This window comes from Camelus dromedarius, chromosome 18, assembly GCF_036321535.1.
Source record: "Camelus dromedarius isolate mCamDro1 chromosome 18, mCamDro1.pat, whole genome shotgun sequence".
Lineage (NCBI taxonomy): Eukaryota > Metazoa > Chordata > Mammalia > Artiodactyla > Camelidae > Camelus > Camelus dromedarius.
Genome location: NC_087453.1, coordinates 29017226 through 29034787, shown reverse-complemented (window position 1 = coordinate 29034787; position 17562 = coordinate 29017226). Strand labels below are relative to the sequence as shown.

Below are 17562 nucleotides of genomic sequence, written 5' to 3'. Positions count from 1 at the left end.
AAGGAGATTACTTATTAGTTAAAATTTTGATAGAAATCCCCTCCCTCCCAAATAAGCAAAGATTGCTGTCAAATTAGGGTATGGGGGGATGCAGAGGGTTAGATCTCTGACTATCTTCCATTTTTTCAACAGGATTGCTTTTCTACTCATGTCCAGGAACTGAGTGGTGTGGAGGCCATACAAAGTGGCCTCTGGGCCTTTCCCAAGAGCCCGGTGACCTGTGGGGCCTAGGTCATGGCCAAGGGCAGGTGTGTGCAGGTGTCCACCACCAGGGACAGTGGCCTGAAGAAGGAACTCTGTGTGCAGAATTTCAAGGCCTTGAAAGGACAGAGTGAGTGCAGCTCTTCACATCCATCTGCTGCCCAAGGATGCAAAGCCTGGGCCGGGTACAGACGGCTGCAATGGGCAAACAGCTAAAATCTCTACAGCTCTTAGTGCTGAAAAGATCAGAAATGCATTAGGATGAGCCCAGGGAAAGGGGGAATGGCTTTTCCAGCACTGGGTGCCTAAGGACTTGGGTTAGAATAAGATGCAATGAACCAACAGTAAAGCCTACTCAAAGGCCATGGCCGAAGTGTGTATTTGTAATTTTATTAAAAGAAAATGAAGAATTGGAGGGAATTTTTAATCTCTGAAGTCACGGAGAGTAATTCCTCCCCAGTCTGTCCTTTGTGCTCTAGCTCCAGTGAAATCCCCTGCATTCAGGTCTAGTTTTCACGCATCGTCATCTGGTCTTTCCATCAGCAAGCATCCAGTGGCGAAAAAGAGGGGGAAAAACCCTTCTCATCTTAGAGCGGCTCCACCTTGGTGATGGTCCAGAGTGATGACCAGTACGAGAGAACCACAAAACCCCCAGTGGTCTCCTGGGTTCACATAGGAACAGAGCTGAGTGGTGGTTGTGTAACATAGTTTGGTGGTGGTGGTGGGGGTCCTTCATTTACAGGCCAGAGCAATAAATATGTTGGCTGCTTTCCCGATTTGTTCTTTAGTCAGAGCGAAGGAGATTTTCATTAAGGGGATCTAATGCCATCCTGAAGTTTTGGCCTGCGAAGTTTAATAAGTCATCTCCATTTCAAAACTAATTTTAATTGCCTGTAACCCTTTACTAATTAGCTGTTCTTCTTTCCACCTGGATGCCAGGAGGAGGTTGCTGTTATTTTTCTCCGTGTTTGGACATTTTTGCCCTTTGCAAAATAATCTCAGAGTGTATAGTAAAAGCTACTGATGCCCCAATCCATGTCCTCTTAGCCAACTCCTGGATCCGCTGCAGCTGCGGTACACTCATCTTGCCACCTCAGCCATCCACGCCTCTCTGCTGGCTTCTCTGCCCCGAGGCTTTCTTGGCACCGGGGAAACTTGCTCTGCCTACACGCAGGCAGCTTGGAAGCACCATGGATTTAATTCTCCCAGTAGCAACCTTTAACTAATGAACTGGAACCAGTGCATAGATACCCTAGCTTCCTTGTCACTCTGTGGGGCACGCTTTCAGCAAGATGGAGATGCCAATAACCCGTCATGTACATACCCTGACTGCCTTTTCTTCCCCACCTCAGTCCCCTCTCCCTTGCAGCACTTCCTGGGGTCACCTCCCAAATAAACTACTTGTAGCCATGTCCTTGCCTCAGGTGGCTTTTGGAGCAACACAAACTAAGACAGGTTATGAGCAGAAAAGGCTGAGAGCTTTCCCTAAAACACACAAAACTCAGAGCACCAAAAGCAGTAATTTATGTGCAGATAAAAAAATGGCTGGCAGATGGCATCACTCTGTCAGAGCTGGAAAGTTAAAGTAAGTAGCAAGGAAATACCAAAGATGTGAATAGAGAGAAAGAAAAACTCCCACCCAGGTGTTGATCTGTGTTTGAGGCACAGAGAAGGTGGAGTTTGGTCCTAGGCAGGGGCCATGCCCCCAGTGCTCTGGCTTCTTCTACTCCCCAACTGGCTCCTGTCTCTGGCTGCCCTGTGGTCTGAGTGCTCCTTTCTCTGACTACTGTCTGAAAGGGATAGGTATGATCCTGTGCTGATTATCTGCAGGGCAGACAGATTTGCATTAGACTCACGTGCTTCTAAGACCTTCTACTCAGCTCCTTCTTGTGCCTCAGATCCTCTTGACTCGCCATTTTACAGCAACCAGCTTAGTGAGGGTGTCACCTGACAGCCCCTTACATCAGCAGCAGAAACTCTATCTTGCTTCCTGCCCTGCAGCTTCTCTTTGGCCATCTCCTATGATGCCTTCTGGAAACCCCTCAGATATTCTGAAATATGTGCGATCCAGGAAGTGCAAGGTCATGAACACCCAGTGAGGCAACTCTTGACCAACAGGAGAAGAAAGCTAATGGATAATTTCTCACTTGTCCTTCTGATAGGTGATTTTGAGATGTAGTCTATGCAGCTTCTTAGAGCACCCCCTGGAGGATTGAGCCCCAATTGCCCACGGTGGTGGTTGGCTCCCTAACTACACCTTCTTTATTTCACTCTTTCTGCACTCCCACTCCAGTTCCTTGGGATGAACTGACCAAAGTAGTTAGCTGTGACCAGCTTAGCTTTCTGGGATACCCAGTGCTGCGAAGGTCCGCATTCCAGAATGCCAAATTTCCCCCACTCCTTCTTTTCCAGTGGCTCCACACACAACGTTGCAGCCCAGTTGCTCTTCTGACATCATGATCTCATCTTGGCTTCTAATGAACAAAGGTGAGAACATCTGAGAACTGGACCATCGCTGCTAATTAACTACTCTTAAGGAATTAACCATTTGTAAAGAAATGAACAAAAATTTAGGACTCAACTTCTGGATCTTCTTGTTGGATTTTTGAGAACTCTGCTAAGCTCATTCCTCAGTTGATGATCTTCCTTCAATTTCCAGTTTCTATACATGCACCCCAATGTTCATAGCAGCACAATATACCATAGCCAAGGCATGGAAGCAACTTAAATGTCCACCAACAGATGACTGGATGAAGAAGTTGTGGTATGTTTATACAATGGAATACTATTCAGCCATAAAAAAGAGTAAAATAATGCCATTTGCAACAACATGGATGGACTTGGAGAATGTCATTCTAAGTGAAGTAAGCCAGAAAGAGAAAGAAAAATATATGATATCACTCATATGTGGAATCTAAAGAAAAAGAGAAAAAAGAAAAAAAGGACACTATGAACTCATCTACAAAATAGAAACAGACTCACAGACTTAGTAAACAATCTTATGGTTACCGGGGAAAGAGGGTAGGAAGGAATAAATTTGGGAGTTTGAGATTTACAAATGTTAGCCACTATATATAAAAATAGATTAAAAGATTTCTTCTGTCTAGCACAGGGAACTATGTTCAATATCTTGTAATAACATTTAATGAAAAAGAATATGAAAACAAATATACATATGTATATGCATGACTGGGACATTGTGCTATACACCAGGAATTGATACATTGTAACTGCACTTCAATAAAAAAAAAATTCCACTTTTCCTCTGGATGTACAGTATTCAGGTCAGTGGCTATAGATTTTGAACAGATTTGTTGTTTCAGGAAAATGTTTATTGATATTCACAGCACTTAAGCACTGCTGAGAATACAGAGCAGCTGAGATGCAGTTGCTAAAGTTGAGGGATAATCTAAGGATGAAACAGGAAAAATTTGACAAATAATTAGAGCAAGTAAAATACAGAATTCTGTAAGTGTGATAAGTAACGTATTGACAGGGTGTTAACGGTGGAGAAAGGAATCACATCTGGTCAAAGCTAGAAGGGAGTCAGTTTCATACAGTTCTTCAATCAGGTAGTAAAGGATGCTCCATTTGGACCATGATGAGACCAACAACAGCAATGGTCGGCTGAGTCGCTATGGCGAAAACGTTTGTGTTCGGTTGGCTAAGGCATTTTAAAGGAACATTTTTCGATGTTAATTCTTGAGCATTTTGGTGGCTCTAGATTTCAAGCTCCAAAGTCATTTCAACAAGTGCTGGTTCTATGTTGGTGAAGAACATCCCTATCCTCGCCAAAGCTGAGCTTTTAGAGTTGTGAAATCTATCTTTTCTGAGGTTATAGTGTCATAACACATGCATTATTGAAACATTATAACTCTCCACGCCTCCCAGGTATTTCTGCTTGTTTATGAACATTTCATTGTTATGCATGTGGCGTTGGTAGTGTGAATGACCTAGAAAGAACAAAAACATTAAAAGTAATGATTACATAATTCATGCCATCCCTAATTAACTGTGTTTTATTTTCTAAGAGCTGCAGATGTTCTATTACTCATAACAGTCTGTTCGCATATTATTTATGTCACACAGGATTTTGGTAGCTTGAAATATTTAAGCAAATTCTGTGTGTTTTTTTTTAATTAAAAAAATAAGTATCAGGGTATATCTATTTTTTTGTGTCTATAAAACAAGATGTTAAAGCCTTCCTAAGAGTCGGGGGGTCTTTGGATCAATAGCATCAACATTACCTTTGAGCTTTTAGAAATGCACCTCGGAACAAGTGACTCAAAAATCTGCCTTTTAATGAAGATGTCCAGTGATTCATGAACACTTTAATGTTTGAGAAACCTTGAACTGCTTTTTTCTAGAGCTCTAATTCTGCAAGTTTCAAGAGCTAACTTTGGCCTTCTTGCAATAATACCTGACATAAGAGATGCTCTCAAGCTATCTGGTGACCGTGGTATTTGCATTTTAGAATATATATTTGTGAAATATTAATTTTCTAGTATAGTTTTAAAACAGTTATGGTTTTTCTTTCACATGTCTTCCTCCTACACGGAGAAGATTGGCTCATAAATTTCAGAGCATGTGGGCAATCAAAAGAAATTAAAAATGGAGAAAAATTCAAGAAAAGCTCCCTCCAGGAAAGATTTAACAATTCTCAGATGTAGGATTTTTGAAAAACATCTGAATCCTGAATAAGCTTTATGCTACTAAGTCAAAACATTTAGTATATGAACCACATTTAAACTCACAGGTAATTGTCAACACGCAAAGTAAAATGAGTTACCATCTTCCACCTACCAAGTTGGTAAGAAGTTTGCCAATATTAGCAAGGTTGCTAATATTCAGTAATCATAAGTAGGTTCACAAATAATGATTTTTAAATGAAACAATCAAGTTTTATTCTAATATGTATAGACTGACACCATTTAATAATATAAGTATATTCATATTTCAGAATAAGCATTAAAAGGGGAGAGAGGGGGATAAATAGAGTCACAATATAAAATTAGTACTATGCTTAGAGTTACGAACAAAACAACATGAACATAGCGGTGGTGGAGATTTATTTTGCTCATGGTTACTGGGAAAACCTTCATTAAAATGGAAGTATTTCAGTTTAAATTTACTGATTTTTTTTTTCAGTTTGAACCTGGTTTGAAGTTTACTGAGTAAAGAGGAAAGAAAATGAATAAATGAATAAATAAATAAATAAATGTCCTGTCTGTGAAAAACAACAAGAGCAAAAGCAGGGAGCTATTAACACTCGTTGTGTGGAAACTACAGCTAGGACACAAACCATGTATTATTCTTCAAGGTCAAGTTACTGACAGGCCATATGGTATCTATTTGGCTTGTTTAAAATGTACTTTCAAATAGAAGAAACAAGTTGTATTTCAACTAACTTGCTTCTTTATGGGGTGAGGAATCTGGTCTTTCTAATCTCTTTTTTTAATTCTTATTTTTTATGGACGTGTAGTTGACTTACAATGTTAGTTTCAGGCATACAGAAAAGTGATTCAGTTCTACATATACATATATGCATGTATTTATTTTCAGTTTCTTTTCTGTTACAGCTCATTAAGCCTAAGGGATAGGATGAGAAAACATTACACTGGAGTTTCTGCTAAAATGTACTCAAGCCAATAGATTCTCCTCAAAACTAGAGAACTAATGAGAGTTTGGACAGATCTAGCATGAAAAAATTTCTGCAAAAAACTCAAAATCCAAAAATAAAAAGCAAAAGCAAAAAAACACTTAGATCTTCTAAAAAATTGCATTCTCAGCATGAGTTAAAGTACCCAAAAGTAGTGGCTGAGAATAATAAAGTAGGTATTACTGCCCAAAAGTTTATGAGCCAGCTGGGTGGGTCTCCTGGTCTCAGCGGGCTCCCGCACGCATCCGTGGCCAGGTGTGGGTCAAGCAGGCAGCTCTTCTGACCTTGCGAGGGCGCTCTCTCATGTCTAGGGGTCAGCTGGTATAGGCTGGTCTAGCATGGCCTCAGCTAGGACACAGGCTGTACACGTGCTCTCATCCTCCAAGAGTCTGGCTGGAGCTTATTCTTAAGGGGCTGGGAAGACTCCGAGAGAGAACAGAAGTGGAAGTTCCCTTCACACACAGGCTGGGAACAGGCTTAACTTTCACGTGTTCTCTGGGCCAAAAGCCAGCCCAGATTCAAGAGGTGGGAAACACTGCTCTAAAGAAGACATATAGATGGCCAACAGGTACATGAAAAGATGCTCAATATCGTTAATTATTAGAGAAATATAAATCAAAACCACAAAGAGATATCACCTCACACCAGTCAGAATGGCCATCGTTAAAAATCCTACAAATAATAAATGCTGGAGAGGGTGTGGAGGAAAAGGAACCCTCCTACACTGTTGGTGGTAAGGTAAACTGGTGCAGCCACTATGGGGAACAGTATGGAGGTTTCTTAAAAAACTAAACATAGAATTACCACATGATCCAGCAATCCCACTCCTGGGTGTATATCCAGAGAAAACCCTAACTTGAAAAGATACATGTACCCCAATGTTCATAGCAACACTGTTTACAATAGTCAAGACATGGAAGCAACTTAAGTGTCCATCAACAGATGACTGGATAAAGAAGGTGTGGTAGATTTATATACAATGGACTACTACCCAGATATAAAAAAATATTGCCATTTGTAGCAACATGGATGAACCTAGAGATTATCATACTAAATCAGAGAAAGACAGATATTGTATGACATCACTTATGTGTGGAATCTGAAAAAAAAGATGCAAATAAACTTATTTACAAACCAGAAACAGACTCACAGACATAGAAAACAAACTTACGATTACCAAAGGGGAAAGGGTAAGGGAAGGATAAATTAGGAGTTTGGGATTGACATACACAGTGCTATAAATAAAATAGATAAACAACAAGGACCTACTGTATAGTATAGGGAACTAAATTCAGTGTCTTTTAATTACCTAAAATGGAAAAGAATGTGAAAAAGAATATTATATATATATATATATATATACATATATATATATATATATGCATAAATGAATCACGTTGCTGTACACCTGAAACTAACACAACATTGTAAATCAACTATACTTCAATAAAAAATAAATTAATTAAACAAAAAAGTTGTGGGAAAACAGATGCAGCCACCTTCTGACAGGAGGAGTTGTAAAGTTGCAGCGCAAAGGATCTGAAGTAATGAAGAACTGAAACACTTTAGCAATTGCTGTGTAACTAGGAATTCAACTCCTTTTGCGTTCATATCCTTTACTTCATGCGCCCCAGGCTTTCTTAGAGGCTTGAGCATCCTTCATTAAAAGGTAGACTATTTCATCATTTTATCATTTTAAAAAATGGAACAAAGTCTATTGTGTAGCAATTCCTTTGGGGGCATTTTATAATGTGTTGTCCTGTGCTCTGATGTCATCATTTCCACTTTGAAGTTTTGAGCTTGGCTGATCTCCAGGAATATTGAAAATGATTACACAGCAACTTACGAACTTTGGAAGAGTCTATACTTTCAGACTAAAAAAATTCAAGAAAATTAATATTTATTCATATATTGGTGTTTATAAAACACTAGCATAACTTCAGAAAGGTGAATTTTATATGGCTATGGATAGGCTTTATTACAGTCATGTCTATTTTCAAAAGTCATTCTTTTTCTCTGAATGATTAATTTCCATATCTGAGATTTGTGAGCATATAAACACAGTCCCATGATGCCATGAAACTTATGTTTATATTATTTTTCTCAATCATATGATAAGCACTCTCCAGTTAAATAAAACTAGCTGTAAAGAGCCTAACCCTTAGGAATAAAAAGCCTTTCCAAATATATTTTTCTAAATTTGGCTGGCCTATTTCAGAAGCATGAATCTTATTTGAAAAGAAATCTGTGAATTGCTTTTTTGAACTTCTCAAGACTAACAGTGACATGAAATCATAATGTTTCATAGAGATGTTATTTAGTAGAACTGCTAGAGATCAAAACTAGAAATTGGAAAAAAAAACAAACCCTAGAATGTATGCATCACTTTTCTCTTATTGAGCAAGCCATTCACATGGCAAGTGAAATGGTGAATTCTGGTATTTCTTAAATACTTTGAGTGCTTCCTGATTGAATTTTAGTAAGCCATGAATTATATATTGGGATATTTATCACATACAATAAGAATGAGAAAAAGTTACCTGCTTCAATAAGTTATATCCTTTGTGAGCAGTGTGATATTATGAAATGAAAATTTCAAAGCAAGTATACTACCCTGTATTATTAAAGCCAAATTTAAACAGTTAGCTAACTGATCATTTTTATTCTAATCTATTTCTGTCAGCCGTCTCTAAGAACAATTAACCCAAGAATGCTATTGGTTATTTATCAACAAATGAAAACTTTTGTTCTTGCGTTTAAAGACAGTGGTCTACTAATCAAAGATGTCCCTGGAGAATATCATTCTAAGTGAAGGAAGCCAGAAAGAGAAAGAAAAATGCCATAAGAGAGTGCTCATATGTGGAATCTAAATAAATACATACATACATACATACACACATACATACATACACACATACATACAAATAGAAACAGACTCATAGACATAGAATACAAACTTGTGGTTGCTAGGGAAGAGGTGGGTGGGAAGGGACAGATTGGGAGTTCGAAATTTGTAGATAATGACAGGCATATGTAGAATAGATAAACAAGATTATACTGTATAGCCCTGGGAAATATATACAAGAACTTGTGGTAGCTCACAGCGAAAAAGAATGCAACAATGAATATATGTATGTTCAAGTAAAATAAATAAAAAATTAAAAATAAAATTAAAAAATAAACTATATATTCATATAATTTTTCAAGTCAGCAATATTAAATAAATTTCCTATGTGCTAATATAAAAAAATAAATAAACACAGACAGTGGGCTACTAACTAAAGACAAATTAAATTGAGTAAATAAGCACTGTTGAAGAGAACTAAACTTATAGAAACTATAGTCTAGACAAATTATAAATAGGGATATCTATTTTCTGGTGAATATTTTGAATTGCATTTCCCTGTTTTATCTCGTGTAGTCAGAACAGCAACCTATTTACCAACTTGGGCAAGTTTTGCTAAATAAACTGTGGACTTGTGACTTTATATGACTTGCCCAAGTTCAGAGCCCAGTCAAAGGTGGACCCAGGAGAATGCTTCCCCCCCAAAGCCCTGTTCTAACCAAGACGGCACTGACATTTGGTCCCATCTGTGTACATTTCTGGAGGAATGGACCTACCAGTATTGATGATAGAGGCAGAGTAAGGGGTTCAATGGGCACATGATTGAATTGTTTCCAGTCTTGGGAAACTGCAACAGAAAAGTTGATTCCATTTCTAAACACTTCTTCCCAGTAGTTAGGCCCGATGTCTGTTTAACTGCAGTCTCAGAAAATCTGAAAAAATGTAAAGCATATGGATTTCAACTCCTATATTAGACTTCACTCTGTCAATATTAAGCCTGCATTTCATTTCATAGCAAATAAGGACCAATTAATATTGATTATGTTACTGACTATGAAATATTTTATTCTATTTTTATGTCTTGTGGGTATATTAAACTATTGTTCAGCAAATACCTACCCCTCTCATATCCTCCATGGAAGAAGGGCACTTCCTTGCCCCACTGATATCACATGATTTTCTTTGGCCAAAGGCATGCAACTCAAATGACAGTGGGTAGACTTGAAGCCTACACCTTAAAAGTCAACACAAGTGTCCCTCTGTCCTCCTTGTACTCTTGCCATCACCATGAGAAGATCATGCCTTAAGTAGGAGGATGCGGGGCCAGTGGATCAGATATGGACCCAGCCTGCCGCTTGGAGCCCAGCCCAGTCATGTCCAGCCTAGATCAGCTGAATCTCTGTCAACCCACAGTGGAGTAATTGGTGACAAGTGGATAGATGACAAAGACTATCAGTTTCTCCACGTCCTCACTAACACTTGCTATTTTCTGATTTTACTAGTAGCCATCCTGATGAGTGTGAGGTGGTATCTCATTGTGATTTTAATTTGCATTTTCTTACTAATTAGTAATGTTGAACTTCTTTTCATGTGCTTGTTGACCATTTGGGTATCTTCTTTGGAGAAATGTTTATTCAAGTCCTTTACTCATTTTTATGATCAGGTTGTTTTGTTTTTGAATTATATTTCTTTATATATTTTGGATACCAACCCTTTATCAGATACACGGTTTATAAATATATTCCTGCATCTCATGGATTGCTTTTTCAATCTGTTCATTGAGTTCTTTGATGTACAGAAGTTTTTTATCATGATGTAGTTTGGTTTCTTTTTTGCCTGTGTTTTTGGTGCCATATTCAAGAAATTATTGTTTAACAATCCATTTACTTTTAGCAAAGTCTGCCTTCTAAGGCACAAAGATGATTTACAATGCAAATCAATTGGATAACCTGGATTAATTTGCTCATTAAAAACAGGATATTAAAAATGAATAAAATTAAAATTGGCAAACAGGTTTTACTGAAGCTTTAACTTTTAAAAAGTAGTACATTTTGTTAACTGGTTGATTACTTTGAGGTTTTAAATTCATGTCTAGTTCATGAAGCCTTTCAAATTGAAACATAATGGGAACCTTCGAAGTCAAAATCTTTGTATTATGTTTCTTTGTTTTGTTAAACATCTCCTACAATGAGTAGGAAAGAGCACTTCTGCAATAAACCCTTACAAAAATAAAATATTAGTTCAGGAGGGGCTAGTGATATTTTTTACACCATGTTTTCATTGAATGAAAAAAATTGAGATCCTATGGGGAAAGTAACCTAAGTGATCAATATTGAGTACAGAAAAGGTGACTTGCTTGCAGATACAACAAAAAAGCATGGCTTTAGAAGTTTGGACAGCCTGTCTGAACTAACTGATAATCAGGGGTAATTGATGCCTGCGGGATGCAGGTGGGTATATGTTGTCATCCTTTAATTGTGAGCAGGTGGTGCAATGGAGACATGGAGGTAAACTTTGGATCTCTAAGAAAATTTATTCCAAGAGTTTTCCCTTCAATTATATAAATGCCCTGAAAACTGTCACCTTGTCCCTTAGGGGCTCCCACACATCATGTATCCCCCAGGTATTAGCAACGCGTTTCGAAAAATGCTAAAAGATCTGTCTAAATTGCCATCTTGGCTGATTACATTTTATATTTCTAATTCATTTTATTTTGTAAAATTTACAGTGATTTAGCCCTGAAGGAGGCGTCTGTCATTGGGTTCACAGCCTTCTTTTTTTCAGATAGGAGAACAGAGGCCTAGGGGGCGTTGACTTAATACAAAGAAACTGCCCATAAGGGGTGTAGTCACAATCCTAATTGGCCTCCCAGATTCAAAAGCTTATATTTGTTAGAAATGTGAGCAGAAGCAGACACAGAGAAGGGGCAACCGTTATACATCCAGAACTTGAGCTTCCTCCTTATTTTGTAGCTTCTGAGAGCTTCTCTCCCTCAGCCATCCACAAAGCCAGAAAATCTTTGGCTTCTAACACTCGAAGTCCTCCAAGCCTCATCACAAAGCCATGGGGACCGTAGCCATGTAACGTCCCCTCACCAGCCCAAGATACTCTTCGGCTGGCCCCACTCTACCAGAAATGGGGAAGCTGGATCCCTTTCCCAAATTTCTGCACTCTCTCAGAGCTCTCCTTGATAAAAGGGGCTTCCTTCCGTAAAGATTAGCATCTCTTGTTCCTCAAAGTGCTGTTGTGTCTGTGGGCACAAAAAATTTTATTGACTGGGTTGCCAGTTTTACAAAATGTTCAAATTTGTTTGATCTTCCACATAACAACACCCACTGGAAAACTAGTGGACATCTGTGAGAGTCATCGGGTTTGAATTAAATTTTTGATGTGCTGTGAAATCAGATCAGTGCATTAGAATTATATTTTAATAGTTATGAATGTGCTGTAATACAATGCTCTTCTTCAGTGCAAATTGGCAACACTCCTAGACTTCAGGAAAATTAGAAGAAAAGAATTTCAAAATTCCTGCCTAGCCAATATATACAAGAAGTCAGAAAAGACATATTAAGAATCTTCTGTTGGAAAGGGTATAGCTCAGTGGTAGAGTGCGTGTTTAGCATGCACGAGGTCCTGGGTTCAATCCCCAGTCCCTTCATTAGAAATAAATAAATAAAATAAACCTCCCTCCAATAAATAAACAGAAAATTAAGATAAATAAATACATGTATCTGAAGTTTTTAAAAAGAGAATCTTCTGTTAAAGTACACAATGAACTCTTAATTTTTCTCATGAATTATGATCTTAAATGGGGCCTGTTTGCACCAAAAGGGCAACATTGCTCAATGAGAAGCAAGTGGAAGATTCATAAGGAGAGAAGCTCCTCTTTCTCCTTAGAATGTGCTTCCAGTGAAGTCACTGTAGTTAATCAACTATTTTCAAGATCATTTATTAGATCAAAAATAGTTTGACAAGATGGGAGTTGTGGGGACTCGGCTTTCTTCTGGATATTATAAAGAACTTCTTAACAAGAGGCTGCCTTATGCATCTCATGAAAAATGCTTAAGCAGAAGTTAGGCCGCCATCTTTCAGGGATATTGTAGAAGGTATTTCTTAACTGGATGGGAAGTGATCTCAGTGACTTTCAAGGTCCTTTTGAATTTTAAGACTGTGCTGCTACGTTCTATAAATTAAAACCCAAAGGAGCCCTAGTTGAATTGCTGGTAAATAATATGTCTTAGAAACGAATTCTCACTAACAGCATTTAGAAGTTAGCAGAACTAAATTTAAGTTTCTGCAACCCACATAGAGGCTAAGGGAGGTCACAGTGTTGGATGCAAAATGGACCTCAAGGGAGTTGCAAAAGTCTGACGGGGCTTGCAAATCCAGTGCCCTGTGGGGCCAGCAAGTTCTGTGAAGGCGGCTGTGAGATGGGTGTGTGGTGGAGACAAGCCTGAAAAGATATTCAAAATGTAAAGTACATCTGGTTTCCTTTCGCATCAAATCGTTACCATTAACCCTTATCCTTTACATTCGGAACACATAGGACATAAGAGAACACGGGGACAAACGGCAAAGACCACACAAGCGATCTTTGTTGGGGTACAGCTGTGGCCCATTACCTTGAATTTTAGCACAGTCGAAGGTTGAAGTTACTTAGGTGTCTAAAAGCATGTGCAAGGCAACATCATATGTTTGCCTCCGTATCCTTCAGTTTAATCACACTCGAGGCTCATATGTCATGTTACTTCTCCTCTTTTCCATGTTCCTCTCTCCTACCCCTGCCCCTTAGTTCTTCCCTAGGATTCTTGACTCCGGGCAATGCCTTCCATACAGGACCTAGCCTTCTGTCTCCTCTGAATTGAAATTGACCTAAGCTATGTCCTCTTCCCTCTGGGCCTTCCATATATGTCACTGAGGGAATTAAGATTTAAAGACAAAAATAAACATTCTCTTAGACGGGAAGAGGATAGCTCCGTGGTAGAGTGTGTGCTTAGCCTGCACAAGGTCCTGGGTTCAATTTCAGTACCTTCATTAAAATAAAAAAAACTAATTACCCCCCCAAAATAAATAAATAAAAATAATCTTTAAAAAGAAACTCTGCGTACCTCTTCCATGATGTTTGTGTGATAATTGAGTTTTCTTTGAATTTAAAAACCGTATCACAAAACAATGCTTCAATAGTTGTAAATTTCATGCAGGTGGTCTGCAGTCAGGAGCAGTAGTTTAATAGTTTAAGGTGTGGTCTGGTTGTGCACCCTACACCCCACCAGATAAGTCACCCCCTCTACATCTGTGCGTAAAGTTGAAACTACGTAATGGAGAATTATTTAAGACTCCCTTACTGTAATCTGTACTCATTCAACAAAGTTTATCAGTTTCTCCTGTGCTGCAGTTACTATGCTCAAGCAAATGTGATGACTGAAACATGGATAATATTATACTAAGGTTAACTCATTGTTTTCTAAAATGTAGCATTTTTTTCTTTCCTTGGGCTTTTATTAATTTTTGACATATTTTACCTATTTCTTTTTTTTTAGTTTATTGATTGGAAATTGTATATATTTAAGGTGTATAACTTGATGTTTTATACGTACATATATTTTTCTATATAAATATAGTGAACTGTTCACCACAATCAATCCAGATAACATATCCATCACCTCATATAGTTACTTTCTTTCTTTCTTTCTTTCTTTCTTTCTTTCTTTCTTTCTTTCTTTCTTTCTTTCTTTCTTTCTTTCTTTCTTTCTTCTCTTTTTCTTTATTGTGGTGAGAACACTCAAGATCCTCTAGTTTAAATAGTTGCTGTTCATGGGACTAAGCTTATTATTTGTCTTTATTTGAATACAATTTTACTACATTTTTTTTTTTTTGGTAAGGAGTGCATTTAAGTGTTACCTTACATATAGACTAAAATAATTTTAGTTTTGAGGGAAGAAAAGCTTTAAAAAGTTGAGATGTCAAAAGTCCACAAGGCAATGGAGATGAAATGTGAGGACAGGGGCTTGGTTCTCAGAAGTAGTTATCACAACGGCTAAAATTAAATCAACATACTGAGTCTTCTGCAAGTAATCAGATACTGTTCTTGAGACGAATGTATCTGTCTACCATAATATATTTGGATTTATATCATAAAAATCCAGACACAGGGCATCGATGCCATTGATCTGACAAAAACAAAGACCAAACTTATCCATCCACTTCCACTGGACCAAAGCAGGGTAATCAACAAGCAACCATCTAATTCCAAACGAGTCCAGTTTCAGGATTTGAAGTATTATTACAGGATCGCCCTGAAATGTTTCACCTTAAAATCTCTAGTGTTCACAGGACACCAAACCAAAAAAAGAGTAAATCTGCTTTCTGCTGTTTCATATGCTCACACTGTCTTTGCTCCAAGGACTGTTTTCAAAACACACTGTCCTCTCAAGGACAACTACTGATTATCTTTGCTTCTTGGAGTCAAGGAAAAAAAAAACCTTATAGATGGAAAGAATAAAAAGAATATGAAAATGAATATATATACACACACCCACACACACACATATATGTATATGAATAACAGGGACATTACGCTGAACACCAGAAATTGACACATTGTAACTGACTATACTTCAATTAAAAAAAAAAAAAAAAAAAAAAAGGAACGTCTATTTTTTTTGAACTCTCTCTTTTACCCAGCCAGTTAGCCAAACTGCTCAAGAAGATAGAAATTGAAATTTCAAAGATTTTTGACTTGTGTCTAATCAATGCTTGGGAGAGAAAATATCAGGTAGGACTCCAAAATTTACTGGGCAAATGGGACTTTTTAGCTGAAAGCAAAAATTGTTTGAAGTCCCTGTAGAGGCCACCAACTCCATTTTTGACAAATGGAAGGCAGTGATACAAGGCATTTGGCTGTTTTTCTCCTCTCATCTCAAACATGCATGAATTATTTCATTCGCAAAAGGGAGAGTGAAGCTGAACATTCCACATACTCACCTTAGAAGATACTTCTCAGTCGGGTGGGTGCTGCATCTGGCAAGTCTTCCGTGTATCTCCTCCATGGCACAGAGCTCCGAACTCTCTAGAAGGGAGAACCACTCTTTTGGACAAGGAGGCCCCTTTTCTTGGGGCTGGAAGATGGACAGAAGGAGTCCTGGGCCTGAGTCTCTCTATGCTGCCTGCACGTGGTTTCCCAGGAGCATCGCTAGAATCCAGTACCCAGACTCTGTCCTTGTCGAAGTCATAGTTTTTTTCCATCTCTCCTTTGAAAATATAGAAAATGACTGAGATGAAAATACTTGTGGCTGCTATTAAGTAAACAGCATATAGGATAACAAAAATAGCCAAAGCAAGGGTGAGATCCGCAATGAAAATGATCAGCTTTGCCAACATGTCTGCATTTCTCCTGGTTTGCAGAGGATATTTACAAGTTCCCAAAGATACCCACCATGAAATTATGACTTTATAAGATGTGGGCAGGAAAAAAGACATTTCTAAACAGGCTAAAGTGTGTTGTAATTCCCCAAAGATCTACCAGGAGGGCTGTATAATGAACTTTTGATTTCCCAAAAGATACAAAACAGTGGCTAAAGGTAAAGTATGAGATATTGCTTCACCATGAACATGCTAATGGAGAGATGTCCAAAAATTTATTTCATCCCCTAACTGTGTAACTGATTCACTTGGGTTTAATTTCCAAGGGGTAGAAACTCACGAATACTTTGCATTTTTAACATGCAAGGCTACTATAGAAATCTGATGTTTGTCTTGGAAGATTGAAATGCACCTGTCCAGGGTGAAAGGAAGATAAAGCCATTTTCAAATACACAAAAACTCAGAAAGCTTAACTCTCTTGCTTGTGTTTGGGGGAAAAAAAATTACTAGAGTATATAATCCAATAAAACATCTTTATTGAAAGAAGAATACTTCGTAGGTAAAAAATTGTGAATTTAATGAATAGAGCAAAGAAATTAAATCCCAGAATCACAGCCCAGCAGCAGGCATACAAGGTAATAAATTCAAATTAGGAAAGGAAGTTAGTGAGCTGCCAGAAATAGTCTTTAAGAAGACAGTCACTTTCCGGTATTAAAAGGTATGATTAAAAAGTGTGAGGATCTAAAAACATAATGGCCAGGATATTTCTTCGTTAACAAGGTAAATGAAAGGTAATAAGAGAATCCAAAAAGAACATAAAGTTGAATGATGAAGCCATGGTATTCAAATGAAGCAAACTAAACTGAAGCATGATTCTGAATAAGTGATGAGCGATAAGAAACATTTGTCCTTAATATTCAGAAACTCTGCTTGAAGTAGCATGGATTAAGTGTGTGAGATTGCATTTCCCAACAGTTTAATTGTACTGCTTAACTTTACAAGGAATATTTTCAAACTTATAATATTCTAAATACCATCTACTAGTTTTACGTTCCTAGAAACCTCAAATGCGACAAGAAAATTTAAATTACGATAGAACAGAATGTATAGGTTAGAAGCCTTGACAATTTAAAAGCAACAATAGAGCTGAAAAAAGTTTGGCGGTGTACTGAGAGAGAGAGATAGTGAGAAATGAGGAAATACTGATTTCCATATCTTGCATAGCTGGAATTCAAGGGATACTGTCCACTAATTGGTGTAAGAAGGAAAGGTTAGGCATAGTATTAAAAATAATAAAGATGGCCAATGGGAGAGCTAAGAATACAAATTTAACAAGATTTGTAAGAGAATGGGTAGTAGAAGGTGTTAAATTCTTCATTTTCGTGGTAGGAAAATCAGATACTGTTTAAAATTGCTAAGTAACAAATTAGATTTAAAGTATATTATCTAGACCTGTGCTGTCCAGTGTGGTGGCCATTAGCCATCTGCAGCCGTT

The 17562-nt window shown here is 37.8% G+C and overlaps 1 long non-coding RNA gene across 1 annotated transcript; it reads right to left on the bottom strand.

Moving 5' to 3' along the window:
• Positions 1-3521: 3521 nt before the first annotated feature.
• On the bottom strand, positions 3522-16128 carry LOC135323397 (uncharacterized). Its single transcript, XR_010384981.1, has 3 exons — positions 15690-16128; positions 9482-9637; positions 3522-4154 (listed from the first exon to the last, which is right to left on the bottom strand). It is a non-coding gene; the product is annotated as an uncharacterized LOC135323397 (long non-coding RNA).
• Positions 16129-17562: the final 1434 nt, after the last annotated feature.